Source organism: Gymnoscopelus microlampas, assembly GCF_963454915.1.
Source record: "Gymnoscopelus microlampas genome assembly, chromosome: 4".
NCBI classification, from domain to species: Eukaryota; Metazoa; Chordata; class Actinopteri; order Myctophiformes; family Myctophidae; genus Gymnoscopelus; species Gymnoscopelus microlampas.
This window is the reverse complement of record NC_139941.1, coordinates 3,067,327-3,084,954: the sequence shown is the minus strand read 5'-3', so window position 1 is coordinate 3,084,954 and position 17,628 is coordinate 3,067,327. Positions and strand designations below refer to the sequence as shown.

The 17,628-nt window shown below is 41.0% G+C and overlaps 1 long non-coding RNA gene across 1 annotated transcript; it reads left to right on the top strand.

Annotated features, from left to right (window-relative positions):
- Positions 1 to 201: 201 nt before the first annotated feature.
- On the top strand, positions 202 to 13,922 carry LOC311043837. The gene is made up of 3 exons (XR_014600655.1): positions 202 to 580; positions 10,652 to 10,765; positions 12,295 to 13,922. It is a non-coding gene; the product is annotated as an uncharacterized lncRNA (long non-coding RNA).
- The last annotated feature ends 3,706 nt before the right edge of the window (positions 13,923 to 17,628 follow it).

Here is a 17,628-nt window from a genome sequence, read left to right as displayed (position 1 = left end):
GGCCCCAGTGACGCAAATAGGCCGCGCGCATCACATTTTCCAATACGTTTCCAACCCGGAAGAAGGGGTGATTTCGGCCCATGCGCTGGGTGAGCAACTCAATGCAAGTGGATGGGAGGCGATATTCGGTGCCCTCTCTATTATTTTTTAACTCTATGATCATAACCCTTTTAACTCTATGAACATAACGCAGTAAACGCACCATAGAGAGCTCCGTTCCGCTAACAATAACACTGATTATCAGCGTGGTCATAACCGATATATTATAACTCTATAATTATAATAACTCGTCGTGGTGAAAAACGTGTCATAAAGGAGGTAAAAACGTGTCAAATGGAGTCTGTACGGCTGAAGATAAATGAACACATGACGTCGGTGGGAGAGGAGATATTGTGTGTTTTGGACAAACAGCAGCGTGGTGCTGATGTTTGTTGTGTGAAGCTTGTCAGAGTGTTTGTGTTGGAGCGCCTCAGTGCGGTTGCAGAGTTCATGTGCAACCTCTTCCAGAGAGAGATGGAGACACTAGAAACTCTACTGGAGACACAAAACAAACTGCTGGACATCGATCTACACACTGCAGGTATGTCTGTTACACACACAACATCAAACTACACAGGGGTGTCACAGCCTCTCAGATTTTTTTTTGGGGCCTCTTTTTTTTACACAAAAAAAAAACTTGGGGGTGCCTTTGCAGTTATGTTACAGCAATTTCACATGATAAATGTATCTGATGTTATTGTTATTAGAGTTGCACCGATACTTATTTCACGTATCGGATATCGGACATGACATAATCGATCCACGTTCCGATAAAAAAAAGTTAAAAAAAAAAAAAGTTAAAAAAAAAAAAGTTTAAAAAAAGAATTACTATTAGATAAAACAGTCCTGCAAACTTTTTTTCATCGCTTCTCCAGTCTTTTCTGACGGCCCTCACAGCATGTGAAGACTGTAGACTGAATACCAAAACGCTCGTCCCAAAACACAGTAGCCCCAGCAAACTATGCCTAAACGCCCTAAACGTAACCTCAGTAAAACGGTGCAAAAACCTAACCTTATCCCTAAACTTAACCTCAGTAATGTATGCCTAACCCTAAACGTATGTATAACCTTATCCCCAGTAAAACAAATACAAGAACCACTGGTCCGTGAAAAAACAATGGGGCCATGAGTTTTGGGGTGAGGCTTCCATTTACCTGCAGACACGGAGTAGCCCCGCTCAGGAAGTGTTTTCGTCTGGTGGAGCGTGGAGCCGGCACAAAGTAAACATGTCCTTAATTTGGAAGTATTTCACACTTGAGACGCCAAAAAGCAGCACAGCAAAGTGCAAAGTATGTGAAGTTCATGTTCCAAGGGGTGGAAAAAGTATTAAGTCGTATAATACCACCAATTTGGCCAGGCATCTACAAAAACACAAGAAAGAACACGAGGAGCTGGAGAAAGCTAATCGAGAACGAGAATGCCCGCAGCAGAAGATCACTGATGCTTTCAAGAAGAAAGACAAACTTTCAGCAGACGCCCCGAAGGCTAAAGGAATTACAGAGAAGGTGTTCAATTTCATTGTGCTGGATGATCAGCCTCTCTCTGTTGTTGATAATGTTGGCTTTCGCAGCCTGATCGAACACCTTGAGCCAAAATATAATATCCCCTCCAGAAAATACATATCAGAGACTGCTTTACCAGAACTATACGACAGTGTGTCGTCGCGGTTAGCAGCTGAGTTAAAAGATGTTAAAAATCTGAGTTTCACTACTGACTCTGGTCCTCGTCCGTTAGCCCAGTCCGTTAGCCCAATGTCGCTAATAAGTCTCACCGCACATTGGGTGAGTGCGGAGAATTATGCGTTTAACAGCGCGGTGCTGCAGGTTAAAGAGTGCAGGGGCTCACACACCAGCGAGTTAATTAAAAACACAATGAAGGAGATGCTGGACAACTGGAAGATCCCACTGTCTAAAGTGCATGTGGTTTTGAGAGACAATGCCAGTAATATGAAAAAGGCGATGGATGAGGTGCCTGTTGATAGTTTGGGCTGCTTGGCACACACACTGCAGCTAGTTGTTCACGAGGGTCTGCTCTCACAGCGCAGTGTACATGATGCCCTCGCCAATGCAAGGAGAATAGTGACTAATTTTAAACATTCACAAGTTGCACAGTCCCGCTTTCAAGACGTTCAATTAGAGCTACAGCAGGACACAAAACGTCTCCAGCAAGACGTTCAGACTAGGTGGAACAGCTCGCTATATATGATAAAAAGCCTTCTGGAACAGAAACGAGCCCTCTGTGCATATCAAGCGGACCACAACCTGCCAGCAACACTGTCTGCCAACGAGTGGTCATTGTTGGAAAAAACAGTGACAGTACTGGAACCCTTCGAGGAGACAACTAAAAACATCAGCTCAGCGACCTCCACTGCAGCCGATGTGATCCCAGCCATCACCGTTCTTAAGCGACTGCTCAGTCGGGAGACCAGTGCTGACAGTGGAATAAAAACAATGAAACGTACGCTGTTGGAAGCTGTCAACAGACGATTTAGCACCACCGAAGGTCAACCCCTGTACTCTATAGCCACTTTAGTGGACCCACGCTACAAAGACAGGTAAGACAGCATGTATTCAATGTTTTATCAATACAATGTTGTTGGCTGTGTTTTTAAATGTGAAATGCTGCACAAACTAGATAACATTTAGAACTGTAGGAGAGAGAGAGAGAGAGAGAGAGAGAGAGAGAGAGAGAGAGAGAGAGAGAGAGAGAGAGAGAGAGAGAGAGAGAGAGAGAGAGAGAGAGAGAGAGAGAGAGAGAGAGAGAGAGAGAGAGAGAGAGAGAGAGAGAGAGAGAGAGAGACGGAATAGAGAGAGAGAGAATAGAGAGACGGAATAGAGAGAGAGAGAATAGAGAGACGGATTAGAGAGAGAGAGAGAGAGAGAGAGAGAGAGAGAGAGAGAGAGAGAGAGAGAGAGAGAGAGAGAGAGAGAGAGAGAGAGAGAGAGAGAGAGAGAGAGAGAGAGAGAGAGAGAGAGAGAGAGAGAGAGAGAGAGAGAGAGAGAGAGAGAGAGAGAGACGGGAGAGACGGGAGAGAGAGAGAGAGAGAGAGAGAGGTAATTGTATTTACAGATTTATTTTTAACATGTTTATTTAATTCACACATGACTGGCTGGTGCTTACTGCTTAACTACACTATAGTATAGTTGTGCTCAACCTATTTTATTTTTGTGTCAGATTCTTCACAGGTGATGTCACAGCCCAGCAAGCCAGGGATGCCCTGATGCAAGAGATCAGGAAAATAGAGCAAACACTAAATGATGGAGCAGCTTCAGTTTCAGCTACAACAGAGCCAGCAGCTACTGAAGAAGATTTAGCTTCAGAAACAACAGAGCCAGCAGAGAAGGTGCCTCGCATGGAAGCAGCTGGTCCAAGCAGACCCAAGAGCTGTTTGATGACTCTGTATGATGACATTCTGGAGGAGAAAGGTGATCCTGGAACAGGGAGTAAGATTGATGTTGGTCTAGTTCAAATGCAAAAGTATTTACAAGAGCCAACAATTCCTCGCTCTGAGTCCCCTTTCTAGTTCTGGGAAAAAAAACATGATAGCTTTCCTGCAGTTGCTGCTATTGCATTAAAATTCCTCAGTGCCCCCTCCACCTCAGTTGAAAGTGAGAGACTGTTTAGCACCACATCCAACATAGTGGATGAAGAGAGAAACCGCCTTACACCAGAGAGAGCAGAAATGATAATTTTCCTCAAGAAAAACCTGACAAAGTTCTCTTAAGTGAGATTCTTCTGGTGTTGTCTTAATTGGGTTAATCCATGTCCTAAGTTAAGATGATACCTGCCTGATAACTTTAAAAAAGCCACAATGAAAGATGTGGTTTCTTTTGTTTACACTACAGTGGTTGCTGCTAAAACAGACCTACAGTATTTTATTTCTTTTCTGTTAAATACAATTTTAAGAAGCAGCTATGCACAGTGTTTTAATTTATTATTTGTAGGTATATTCTTTCGATTATGGTGTATTTGTTTTAGTTTTTTTTACTGTTGTTTCACTTTAAGATATTCTGTTAAAAAAATAAGGAGTAGCCACTTTTTTTGCATTTGCCAATTAAATATTTGCACTGCCAGGCACTTGTTTAACTTTAAAAAGCCACGATGAGATGTGGTTGCCTTGTTGCTGCTGCATTACAACAGACCTACATTATTTTTTTATTTTGTGTTTAATACAATTTTAAGAAGCAGCTAAGTACTGTATGCACATTGTTTTAATTTAGTATGTGTACTGTAGGTTTATTCTTTTGATGGTGTATTTGTTTTTTTCTTTACTGTTAATTGCACTTTCAAATATTCTGTTAAAAAAAATGAGGAGTAGCCACTTTTTTTGCATTTGCCAATTAAATATTTGCACTGCCAGGCACTTGTTTAACTTTAAAAAGCCACGATGAGATGTGGTTGCCTTGTTTACAGTGGTTGCTGCTGCATTACAACAGACCTACAGTATTTTTTTTATTTTGTGTTTAACACAATTTTAAGAAGCAGCTAAGTATGCACATTGTTTTAATTTATTATGCAAATAAATAAAGCGTGCAGACACAGCTGAGAGCTCCAGTATTTTATTTGAGGCTCTTTTCAAGTTCAGTTATACAAAATTGGCACAACTATTCAAACAGTGCAAAATTGTCATCAAAGACATTATCACAGTGGGCAATTAATACATTTTTTTCAACAGTTTTCTTAACCCATTAAAACCAGTTAAGCATCTGTGACATTTTTGCGTTGGCTGTTGCTCACAGCACGTCACTTTGTGCTGTGATGCAAGCTTGTTCATCTGCTATTTGTGCAGTATTTGATTTATTTTTGAATTTTTCTTTTGGGGTATCCCTGGCACATAACATTTTCAGATGGTGGGGTCCATGGCCTTAATGGGTTTCACAAATGATAAAAAACAATGGGTTTCAAAAATGATAAAAACGTAAACAAAGTTTTTTTTAAACCCGAGTTAGAAATTGCACAAAGTAATTATAAAATTGTAAACGTAACAAAGTTGTTTTTGTTCTAACCTGAGGTAGAAATTACAAATGATAAAAATGTAAACGTAACAAAGTTGTTTCTTTTAACCAGAGGTAGACATTGCAAAAAATATCAAACTACTGTAGTATAAAAAGTAAAGTGCAAAATGTTCTTACATTTCTTAATGTCCCATAAAAGACAATTGATTTGTTTTGGTAAACAGACTTTTAGAGGCACTAGGTCAAGTGGTTGTCAAAGTACTGCCTAGAGTAGGGTACAATCAATACATCCAAAAGTGCTTTTTCTACTGTCATTGCGAGAAACAAATTATTTGGCAATTGCCTTCCTATTCAACTTGTCCAGCTTTTCCTTGTGAGCATGGCGCACAGCCACACTGTTCAGGCGTGCTTGTGTCATAGTGCTCCGGAGCCATGTCTTCAGCCTCCGGAGACCACTGAAGCCTCTCTCTGCTTCAGCTGATGACACTGGGACAACAATAAGCAATCTCACACGTGTTTCAATTTGATGAAAGAGGCCACGGACTGACGGACAAACCCCCTTTAGAATACTAACAACTTCACTGCTTGAATTGTAATCAAACTTGCTTCTGAACATTGCTAGTTGTGTCTTCAGGGATTCCTGATTGAGCTCTGGGTACTTTTGCACAACATCATGGACCTCTCCAGTTAAGAGGACTTGCTCCAGATTGCTGATCATTTTCATTCCTTCCTGCTCAAATCGCTCTTTAATCTGAGTATTCACAACATCAAGGACCTCGTAAAACTCTTTCCTGTAGTACTCAGAGGGGAATGCAGTGTACATGCACAGGAGCACTGCCATTGTAACGTCGAGGTGGCTTATGGACACGTGGACATGAAATTGGAATCAAACAAAGCTTTTCACACATCTGTGATGCCTTGGTGTGTATCGTTTGGTAGCTATCTGAGTTTCTCTTTTTTGCAAAGGTCTCTTTCACGATGGTGACAGCAGATAGCATGCCGTCTATGGTCTGTGTTCTGCACTGGAGGGAAAGATTGAGAGTCTCCAAATCCTGAGTTATTTCTAAGGCTAGCAAAAGACCAAGGACAACATTCCCATGCTGAAATTTGTCATACAAGCCCTGGGCCCTGCCTGCTGAATCTGAGTGACTTTTTGCCATCTCACTCAAAGCCCCCAACACTTGCTCATACTGATTCAGCACAGCATTTAAAGCACTTGTGCGAACTGTCCACCTTGTGGGACAAAGTGGTCTAATAGCCTGCTGTGGACCATCCCCAGTTTTTGCGATTCCCTTAAAGATATCCTTCAGCTTGCCTGACTGGCCAAATAAAACTCCCAGCTCATGAACCCATTGCATGGAATTTCGGATAAAAGCTGAGGCAGTACATGCTTGCTGGGTGATAAGGTTCACACAGTGTGCTCCACAGTGTACATAAGGAACAAGTGGTTGCACCTTCTGAATGATGGCCTGTGCCCCTGAATATTTACCAGACATGTTTGCAGCGCCATCATATGTCTGGCCACGCAAGCCTTCCATTGGCAAATTAAGGCGTAGCAATACATCCTTTATCACCTTTGCCAGATTTTCGCCAGTGGTCAGTGAAACCTCATACAAGCCAATAAATTCTTCATGTACAAGCAAATCCTTGTCAACATACCTTAAGCACAATGCCTCTTGTTCTTTTCCTGACTGATCTCTAGTGCCATCCATTATAATGGAGAACTGCAGGTGATTGAAATGGAGCCATGGATATTTTTTGTACCACTCAGCTTGGAAGGAAAGAGAATATTTCCCTACAAGTTTGCTTCTTGACAATTAGTCTAGGATCTGGTTGATTTGGTTTTGCTGCTGAGAATGGTTGGTCGGAGACTGCCACAGCAGACGTGACCTCTGTGTCCTGCACCATACTGTCCTCATCTTCTTGATCTCCTACCAACTCAATATCCTATAATGTAAAAAACAAACACAAACAAACTGATTGACATAATGTAGCTCAATGTTAATATTCCAGAGCATATTACTCATCTGTCGCATACTGAATACATCTCTACCCCAGCTAAACATGTTAACTTTAGGATGAAGGCAAACCTCCAACTAATTATTTAACTTGATAGCTCACCTCTGTACTGTCCTGGTCCTCATCCAGCTCTTCTCCTGTGCCCATAACGTCCTCATCCTCTCCTTCTTGAGCACCCACGAATTCAATATCCTATAATGTAAAAACAAACTAATTGACATAATGTAGCTCAATGTTAATATTCCAGAGGGGAGGCATGCGTTAATCCGACAGACCTTTTCTCCGACTATGTGGCATCTGCGTGCGGTTAGGGTTAGGGTGCGGGTTTGGTTCGGGTTTACTGTTTAATGTCGGAGCACTGCGCTGTCGGAGGAATGCGCTGTCGGACTAACGTATTGCACCCATTCCAGAGCATATTACTCATCCGTCTCCTACTGAATACATCTCTACCACAGCTAATCATGTTAACTTTAGGATGAGGGCAAACCTCAGAGTCCTGGTCCTCATCCAGCTCTTCTCCTGTGCCCATATGGTCCTCTCCTCCTTGAGCGCCTATTAATTCATCCTATAATGTAAAAACAAACAAACTGATTGACATAATGTAGCTCAATGTTAATATTCCAGAGCATATTACTCATCTGTCGCCTACTGAGTACATCTCTACCCCAGCTAAACATGTTAACTTTAGGATGAGGGCAACCCTCAAACTAATAATTTCACTTGATAGCTCACCTCTGTACTGTCCTGGTCCTCATCCAGGTCTTCTCCTGTGCCCATAACGTCCTCATCCTCTCCTTCTTGATCTACCAATTCAGCATCCTACAATGTAAAAAAACCAAAAAAAAACTCATTGACATAATGTAGCTCAATGTGAATATTCCAGAGCATATTACTCCTCTGTCACCTACTGAATACATCTCTACCACATCTAAACATGTTAACTTTAGGATGAGGGCAACCCTCAAAATAATAATTTCACTTGATAGCTCACCTCTGTACTGTCCTGGTCCTCATCCAGCTCTTCTCCTGTGTTAACCTCTTCAACATCCTATTATGCAAAAGAAAAAAGAAAAAACACATTGATATGATTTTTCAGAGCCCCGTCTACTCTGCCTCCTGCATCTCTACCACACACAGCCTAACATATTGACTTTTATTTAAGAGCAAATCTTAAAACCATGGGTAAAACTAATCCTTTTTTGCAATTGTGGCCTGGCAATTATATTTGACAACTCACCTCGACGTCGTCATCTTGCTCTCCCACCGAGCAAGATGTTGGCTGATGTGATGTACAATCCTAAACATGCAGAACACAACCTCATCCTATATAAAGCTTAGATTAGCTCAATACATTACACAACACAACATGAGCTTTAATCTATCTAAATGACACACATTGTACATAGAATTTATACAATACTTATAAAGATAATGTAATTGCAGTTTCCTTCCAAAGTAAAGACATAGTATAGTAATGAGCTCCACTTACATGACTACGTGGTTTGAAAAAGGCATCAATCCTCTTCTGTTTCCCTCCTTGCAGAACATTTATAAACATTGCACACAGTGACCAACAGACCATCAAGCGAGCATCAACAGGCTAAGCTAACTACAGTAGCCTACACAAACAAACAATGTAACTATCGAATGGACTTAATTTGTCTGTTCAAGGACGAGTTTTATCATCATAAGACCACGTTACAAATGAAAATTACACATATTGTTCGCTACAATATTAACTAAACATCCTATAACTTACCTCTAATCAGTATTCATCCGAGTTTTGAAGTTTGTTTTCTTCTGCAGCTGTGCTCTCTTCATAGCATGCACATCTGAGCCGGCAAACACACTGAATGGATTTTATGACGTATTGTAGACAGTGTTGCCAGAATTTGTGAGAGAAATAAGCAACCAAGGTCGAGGAAACCAAGCCCAAAAGAGGCGACTAGGCACTTTAAACTTAGCATACTGTATACGTCGGCTATTTTCAAAACATCTGGGGGGGTGAAATTTGGATAAATAAGCAACTATACACTTTATAAACAAGCCAAAAAAAAACGCAACCCACAAGTCACTTTACAGAAAAACAAGGCCAAACTCGCTTATGATAAGCGGACATGGCAACGCTGGCTGCAGAACTTCCGGATCTTGTCGTGGCAACCATAGCAACGGCAGCATGGACCAATGGCTTGGACTGGTGGGTTGGCCAATAGCTGTGATTGGCTGGATGGCCATTCAATCAATCTAAATGGGCCAATAGGCTTTCATACATAACATATGGGTGAACTGAGCTGTATAAGCGAGAGAAAAAGAAGAAAACAGTCAGACCAAAAGTGGGTGGTATGAAATCACGGATCTGTGCAAGTGTGTGGGGGGGGGGGGGGGGGGGTCGCGACCCCCCCACTTTGAATGGGCGTTCCGCCCCTGAAACTACACACTGCAGGTAGGACAGTGTTTGCATGGTGAGTAGCTCCGACGGAACCTCTCCCTCCGCTATATAGCTCCGAGATGAGGTTCCTCGTTTGTTTCTGCCGTTTGCGGTAGACATTGTCGCACATTTTCCACTTTACATGTTTCTTACCCCTTTCTGCACATCGTATGCCAAAAAGTAAAGCATTTCCGCCACTCTCTCAGATGTTTTAAGTTCTAGCGGACCATAAAAGCTATCCAACGAGTTGAAGAAGGTGTTGTTAGGTTGTAGATCTGTTTTATGGGATCATAGATTGTAGATTAATAGACCAGTCAGTAAGCTCCGTTTTGATGACAGAGTTTTACTCCTTGTCCCACATTGCTTTGATTTGACACACTGCTGTAATATGTTCTATAGCCTACCCCCCTACCACCCACACACACACACACACACACACACACGCACACACGCACACGTACATCCGTCACCACGTCAAGATTAATACATACATGTGGTCAAATGAAGTCAGAGATCATCATTGGAGCCACACCGTTCCCAATGTGAATCCTGAGATCTACATGATTCTCACTGTTCTATTATAGCAGAAACCTTGTTTGTATCTCCATGTGTTTTTGTAAATTAATGTCCTAATTCATCATACTACAGTGTCACATAAAAGTAGCCAAAATAGCCTATCTACAAGCTTTTGATCTGCTATTTAGGCTACTTTTTGAATTAGAATTCTGAAAAGTAACGGTTTTGGACATAAGAAGTTTCCACCTGACAGCAACAATATTATACCTACTTGTGTTATCTATTTCAGGATCGTAAACCCGTTATCAAACCGATTGGTTGTTTCAAATAAAAAAGTAAATAGAAAATACTGCTTGCTAGATGTTTTAGTCTGGTTCAGTTTTATACAGGAGCATTATGCTGTTTATAAAGTTTAATATGATAAATATCTTATAGTCCTATAGTCTCTCAATATAAAATCTAGTCCTTATTCATGTCACATCAAAGTCCTTATTATTAAAGTCCTTATTTATGTCTCACAGTCCTTATTATTAATGTCCTTATTCATGTCACGTCAAAGTTTTTATTATTAAAGTCCTCATTCATATAACATCAATCAAAGTCCTTATTATTAAAGTTTGTATCCATGTCATACCAAAATCCTTATTATTAAAGTTCTTATTATTAAAGCATTTATTGTATTCCTTTATTCCAGACCAGTGTGTGGAGTCTAGTCTGCAGGTGAAGATCTGTTTTCCAGCCAGGACTGTTTCTATTAAACAGGAACCTGAAGACCACCTCAAACAAGAACCTGAAGACCTGGATCTTAGTAAGTTTCAAGCACTCTCTCTTTATTTATTTTATTGGAGAAAGTGGGCCGGTACTGAGGGTGTAAAGATGAACCGATATGAATCGGTTATCGATTTAAGCATTAACAATGTGACTATATTGATGCATGGACCCCTGCATCGATCTAAACTAGACCATACCCGACCCGGATATGAGCACCCAAAGTGCATCATGGTCCGTTTCTTTCACGGATGGTCCGCTTGTTTCACGGATGTGGCAACACCGGTGCTTGTTTCACACACATGATTTGGCAACCCGGGAGCCAGCAAACACAAAAATGCTAAACAGCTGACATTTGGGGAAAGCGATGTTCCGTGCTCATGGTAATGGTCAATGGCTGTGTGCAAATGCAGATCAATTGCTCCAGCCACTGAGGAGAACCGGGCAGAAGAGATTTTGGGGACGCACACACACAGCGCGCACGCATGCAGCACGCACAGAGCTTTGTAGAATTATAGGATGATGTACCATGAATCGGACGATGGTACAGTTGTAATATTATTATTGGGTTCCCTTTAGGCTTTGCAGTTAATTCTGCTTCAGTATTAACTAACCTGCTACTGCTACATCTAATTGGTAACTAACTGGTGCATTTATAGGGTTGGGTACCGAAATACGATTCCAAGTAGGAACCGATAAAGAAATGGTCGGTACCGGGTACCCATACAAAATATGTAATTTCGGTTCTGCATATTGGTTCCTAGACGCGCTAAAAGCCGTTCAAACAAAGGCGTTTAGAAGTCCTACACAAACAGCACAATCTGATCAAAAATCACAAATCCGGTAAAACACTGTTGTATGGAGAAGTATACATCAGTTGCGTCTCTCTGTATGGAGGAGTAAAGAGCTGCTGCTTCTCTCCGAGCGCAATCAGCCCAGCCAAATTCCTCCCCACATCGCCCGCATAATTCCCTTTGCTAGGCTATTCAATATTTGTTTTAATTTCTTGAATATGGCAGGGTAATGTTTTGAGGCATATTGTATTTTATTACTACACAATAGTAAATCAATAATTCTACACAATAAATAAATATTTTTTGAATAACTGATCTCAATATGGACCCATTATAGTTATGATAAGTTTTGCCATAATCATGTAGCTCTACAACAGAGGCACAGCCATGACAGCAATGGCACAAAAAAATATTAGTAATTTCCAGCTTTTCGGTTTTCGGCCAAGTGTTTCCTGTATTCGGTATCCGGTTTTGGCCAATAATTTTCCATTCGGTGCATCTCTATTAAATTTGACCTTATTTTTTTACCATTTTGGAACCGAAATATGGAACCGATAGGAACCGGATCCGATAAGCAGAACCGGAACCGGACTCGTAAAACTCCTAACGATACCCATCCCTATGCATTTATATAGCGCTTTTATCCAAAGGAGCCCCCCAGCCCGGGATTGAACTGGGAACGTTGCGTCCCTGGCCCACTATTTATACCACAGAGCGTAGTCGGTGCATAACATATTATATTATAGTATAGAGTCTCATTCTATCTTTTTCCTAGACTTCCTGCATGGCCCAGTGTGTAAAGAGGAGGTTTCACCTGAAGAGGAGTGGAGCTCCAGTCTGGTCCAGGAGGAACCACAACCTCCACAGATTAAAGAGGAACAGGAGGACCCACTTGAAAGACCAGAAGTGGTTGGTGGGTCAACGTTGACATTACTAGCAGTGAAAAGTGAAGGTGATGATGAAAACAGAGAGACAGAGCCTGTAGCCCGCACCTCAACTGAACACATGAAAACACAAGCTGATGTAGAGGACTGTGGAGCATCACGACCAACTAGTGATGACCAGCTCCTCTCTTCACACTGTTCTGAATCAGACACTGAAGACAGTGATGAGTGGGAGGAGACTAGGGGAGATCAGTCAGCTTTAAACACTCTGAAATCACACAAGACGCAACATGAGGGAGGGCAGCACAAGCTGTCCCAGGACCTGAAATCATCGAAACATCCTCACTCCATGAGGAGTCCCACAGAGAAGACATTTGTGTGTGGCAAAATGTTTAATCACAAGGTACATCATAAGAGAGACACAATGATTCACACAGGGGAAAAGCCCTTTGCTTGTACAGTTTGTGGGAAAAGCTGCGCTTACAAGGGTGATCTAAAAAAACACATGAGGACTCATACAGGCGAAAAGCCCTTTTATTGTGCAGTTTGTGGTAAAGGTTGTGCTTACAAGGGTGATCTAAAAAAACACATGAGGACTCATACAGGTGAAAAGCCCTATCCTTGTACAGTTTGTGGTAGAGGCTGTCTTTGCACAAGTGATCTAAAAAAACACATGAGGACTCATACAGGCGAAAAGCCCTTTTCTTGTACTGTTTGTAGTCAAAGCTTTAGTCAGATAAGTACTCTAAAAACACATTTGAGAACTCATACAGGCGAAAAGCCCATTTCTTGTACTGTTTGTGGCCAAAGCTTTGCTGACAGAAGCACTATAAAAAACCACATGAGGACTCATACAGGTGAAAAGCCCTTTTCTTGTGCAGTTTGTGGTAAAGGCTTTGCTAGAATGTCTACTCAGAAAATACACATGATGACACATACAGGTGAAAAGCCCTTTTCTTGTACAGTTTGTGGTAAAGGCTGTGCTCAAAAGTGTGATCTAAAAAAACACTTAAGGACTCATACAGGCGAAAAGCCATTTTCTTGTACAGTTTGTGGTCAAAGCTTTGCTGACAGAAGTGCTGTAAAAATACACATGAGGACTCATACAGGGGGGGAGCCTTTCAGTGGAAGATAGTCACACACACTATGTGACACATATGTGTCTGCTACTGGTCAAAGCTTCCTCATGTCGCCAGTTGACAATAAGTAGAAAATGGAACATTTAGATCGTTTTTTTTTGTGTTTTTGGTTTTTTTCTTCTTCATATTAACACAGTTCGAATGTTGAAGAAGGCTTTTATTGTAAAAGATAATTGTTTTAGAATCATTAAATGGTTACATTTGTATAGCATAGTAGGCTGCTTTTGTGCGAGTTTGTGTGTATGTTTGGGGGTGGAGAGACACTTGGCCGAGATTTTGCATAGTGGTTTCGATTGGTCATAGCTAGGCATTGTACTCCGGTTTCACTGTCTGAGCCTATGGTCTGAGCACCGCCTATCTTCACGAGCCAGTGTTGCCAGGTATTTTTATTATAAGTTAGCCCCCAAGATTGTATGTGAAAATAGCAGATCTACAAGCTCACAGTGCGTCTCTCGCGATGCGACGCGTTGTGAGCTTGTAGATCTAGTCGCTTATTTTGGGCTTTTTTTTCCCCAGACCTGGTTGCTTATTTCTCTCATAGAATCTGGCAACACTGGTCTCTGAAGCTAATGGCGTTGTTGCTTAACCTTCGGCGCATAGCGAAAGTTGCTCTGATCTGCTCAGCAGAAAGGATTATTCATTCATTTTCCTCTGTGTGTTTGATGACCCCCCCCCCCCCATTTTGAGCTATACCAACCTTTCAGCTAAACAGGTCGCTCGACGTTTGTTTGTATGGAAGATATTCCACTGTATTCCACAACGTGTACCTAGGCTAGATAGCATAGCCTCGTTAGCTCGCTGTGGCGAGTGTCTTGCCTGAACTGCAACCTGGTGTTTGGACTCTCTTCATTTACAGCCCGTACATCTACATAAACGTTCAGATTTCAAATATAAAGTGCTTAACCCATGGCCACGGATGTTACAATTATGTACGGGCCCACATAAGTACACGTATCTTCCGCATTGTTCAATCAAAAGCATTTTAATCCGATCGGTGGCCATTTTATCCATTTGCTTTCAACTACCCGACCGCATCGGTTGGGAGGTGTTGTACTCTGATACATTATAACTCTATGAGAAAATGGCCGCCGATTGGATTAAAATGCTTTTTATTGAACAATGCTGAAGATACGGGTACTTATACCCACCCGAAATGAATTGTAACATCTGTGGCCATGGGGTAAGCACTTGAACGTTTATGTAGATGTACGGGCTGTAATTGGAGAAAGTGCAAACACCAGGTTGAAGTATCGCAGGGCTAGATATTGCTACCTAGCGGGTGCCTGAGACAGTGTTGCTCGTCGCTTGTTTCTCTCACTCGTAGTGAAAGCCCTAGAGACCACACTGGTCTTTAGGCTATTCTGTTATCTAAGCATTTAACCCTATATACAGTACATCTTATACAAATAAACATATACATTTTATAAAAACATTTACTTACATCGGCTATTTGACAATTGCTGATCTACAAGCATGCATTGTGAGCTTGTAGATCTGTATTTAGTATCTATCTATATTATCTAATATGCCTATTTTTTACAACACAGATCCTGTATGGGGGTCCCTGGCACTAAATATTTTTCTCTTGTTTGATCTCTCTTCCCACTTGCCCCCTACACATACAGTACAGTATATTGACTGCTACTTGACTCTTTACCACAATAACCAGGGAAGGTGCAATATTAAACTGTATATTGTTTATTATCCTTAGTCCCATGGAAAGTGCAATATTGTATAGGCCTATGACCATATGTTTGAAATACAGTTTTATTTGATTTGGCCAACATGGCAAATGAGGATGTTATCAATTATGTGAAAATAAACAAACTAGCTCAATTCTCCTCTCTTTTTTATTCTTGTGATTTTTTTTCAGGTGATCTGGCTTTGTCAGAGGTCTAGGTTACTTTATTCTTCCCTTTGGGAATGTTGTCCTGGTTTATGTCCAGCTGCCACATAATGTACTGTTTCACTGTACATTTATAAATGTAAAAGCAGGTCTGTCTTGTCAAGTGTGTTTCTAGTGTTGACAGCTAACCTACCGTCACTCCTGTAGGGGAGTGGTTAGGGGTTGGGGAGTGATTAGGGGTGGAGTTTGAGTACCTATTGTCCCTCCCATTGTCACACCCATTTCTGGGCCACTGAGGTGTTAGAAACTCTGGGATCTTTCCAGGGCAATTTCTTTGCTTTTGGGGTTTAAGGTTCAACAAGATTCAAATGGTCACATCTTCTTTAAATATTGTCCAATGATGAATGATACATCATATGAAAGCTTATATTCTCTACTTTAATAATCTGTAAAAAAAAAAAAAAAAAAAAATGCTCACTTGCGGCATAAACCATTGTACTCAGTCACATATATGATCATTCAGTTTAAACTAGGATGACAATGAGAAGGATACTAAAGCAGAGGAATCACATAATCTGATAATATCAACATGACTGAATAAAATAAAAATAAACTAAAAATTAGTTTCTAGTTATCATGTGTATAGACATGTATAACATGATGGAATTTCAAATAATAAAAAAATGTATCAGCTGTCAAGCAGAGTTTTTCAGGAAATGAAGAAAACCTTATATTTTTTTAAATAAAGCAATACTGCCTCATCAAAGTTGGTAAAGTGACTTTATATATTGTCAGATACTTGCATGTGTCATTATATTATCACCACTTTACCCAAATCCAGCACAAGTGGATTTAGGAGCATTGTCTGAACAGAAATCCATCTCAAGTGGAGTTAGGAGTCCGATCAGCAGACAATATAGTCAGGTTCACTATGTAAAACAATATACTTTCGTTCAAAATTTGTGGAGATTAGCAAAACTATACATTTTTTTTATCTTCAGAACATGGGGAATCCAAAAATCTATGTTTGCATTTGCACAGACACCTGCATGTCCGCCATATTGGACGTTCAAAATGGCCGCCATAAAATATATAATTTGTGCTACCTTGGCTTCTAGACGACATAGACAGTTAATTAAATATGCTAATCCTATGTTTTCTGGGCCAAGGAATCCAATAGAGACCTAAAGGATAGTGCACAGGGACTTGCAGCAATATACTTTTGTTACAAATTTTTGATTAGCAAAACTATAACACTTTTGGAATCTTCCGAGCATGGGGAATCCAAAAATCCTTGTGTGCATTTGCACATATACCTGCATGGCCGCCATATTGCATGTTCAATATGGACCACATAAAATATATAGTCTAATTTGTGCTACGTTGGATTCTAGACAACCAACCTTAATTAAATATATTTTCCAGGTCAAGGAGTCCAATACAGACCTCAATGTAGTTCTCAGGATTATAGAAAAGCAAGAAAACAAATGTAAATGTAAAACATAGTGTTTATAGTTGTGTAGTATCAACAAATCATTGACTTTACAGGTTTACAGGTGTAAAGAAATGGGTGGAAAAACCCTTTGTTTCTGTTGTTTTCAAAGAGAAGAAAAGAAAAGAAGAGGGGGGGGGGGTCAGGGAGAGCAAGGAGATCTAACAGTAATAGAACACATGTCAAGGATATACAAGTGGCGTAAACCAACAGATACAGTATGTACATGAGGTTAGACATAAGGCGAAAGGGCCTACTCTGTGTGGAGTTTGCATGTTCTCCCGTGTCTCCTAGGGTAGTTAATACCCTCACAAAAACATGTAGTAATCCTGGTCACTATACTTCCTCCCCCTGGTCAGCCGGGGCGCCTGATGGAGGGGAAGGGAACTGGTTGGAATAACGTGTTCCTTCCACACGCTACGTCCAACCAGGGAAACTCCCCCCTGTCAGGTGACAAGAAGGTCAGTTGGCTCTCATGCATTGAAGGAGGCATGAGCTCGGCCTTGGCCTCCCTAGGCTGGTGGGGGGAGTGTAGTGCCCAGGATCACTTAGCTAATTGGCACCGGGTGAAAAAGGGGTTACAGAATCGAGCGATAAAAATTAGGGGGAAAAAAGCCACAAGGTGCAAGGTGGTGACACTTTGGTAGGTCTACATTAGCAGCAGGTATGATATTAGACATTAAGGTGCAAAAACAGTATGAACGATTGAACTATATACATACAATATCTACTAGATCTATCATTCAGG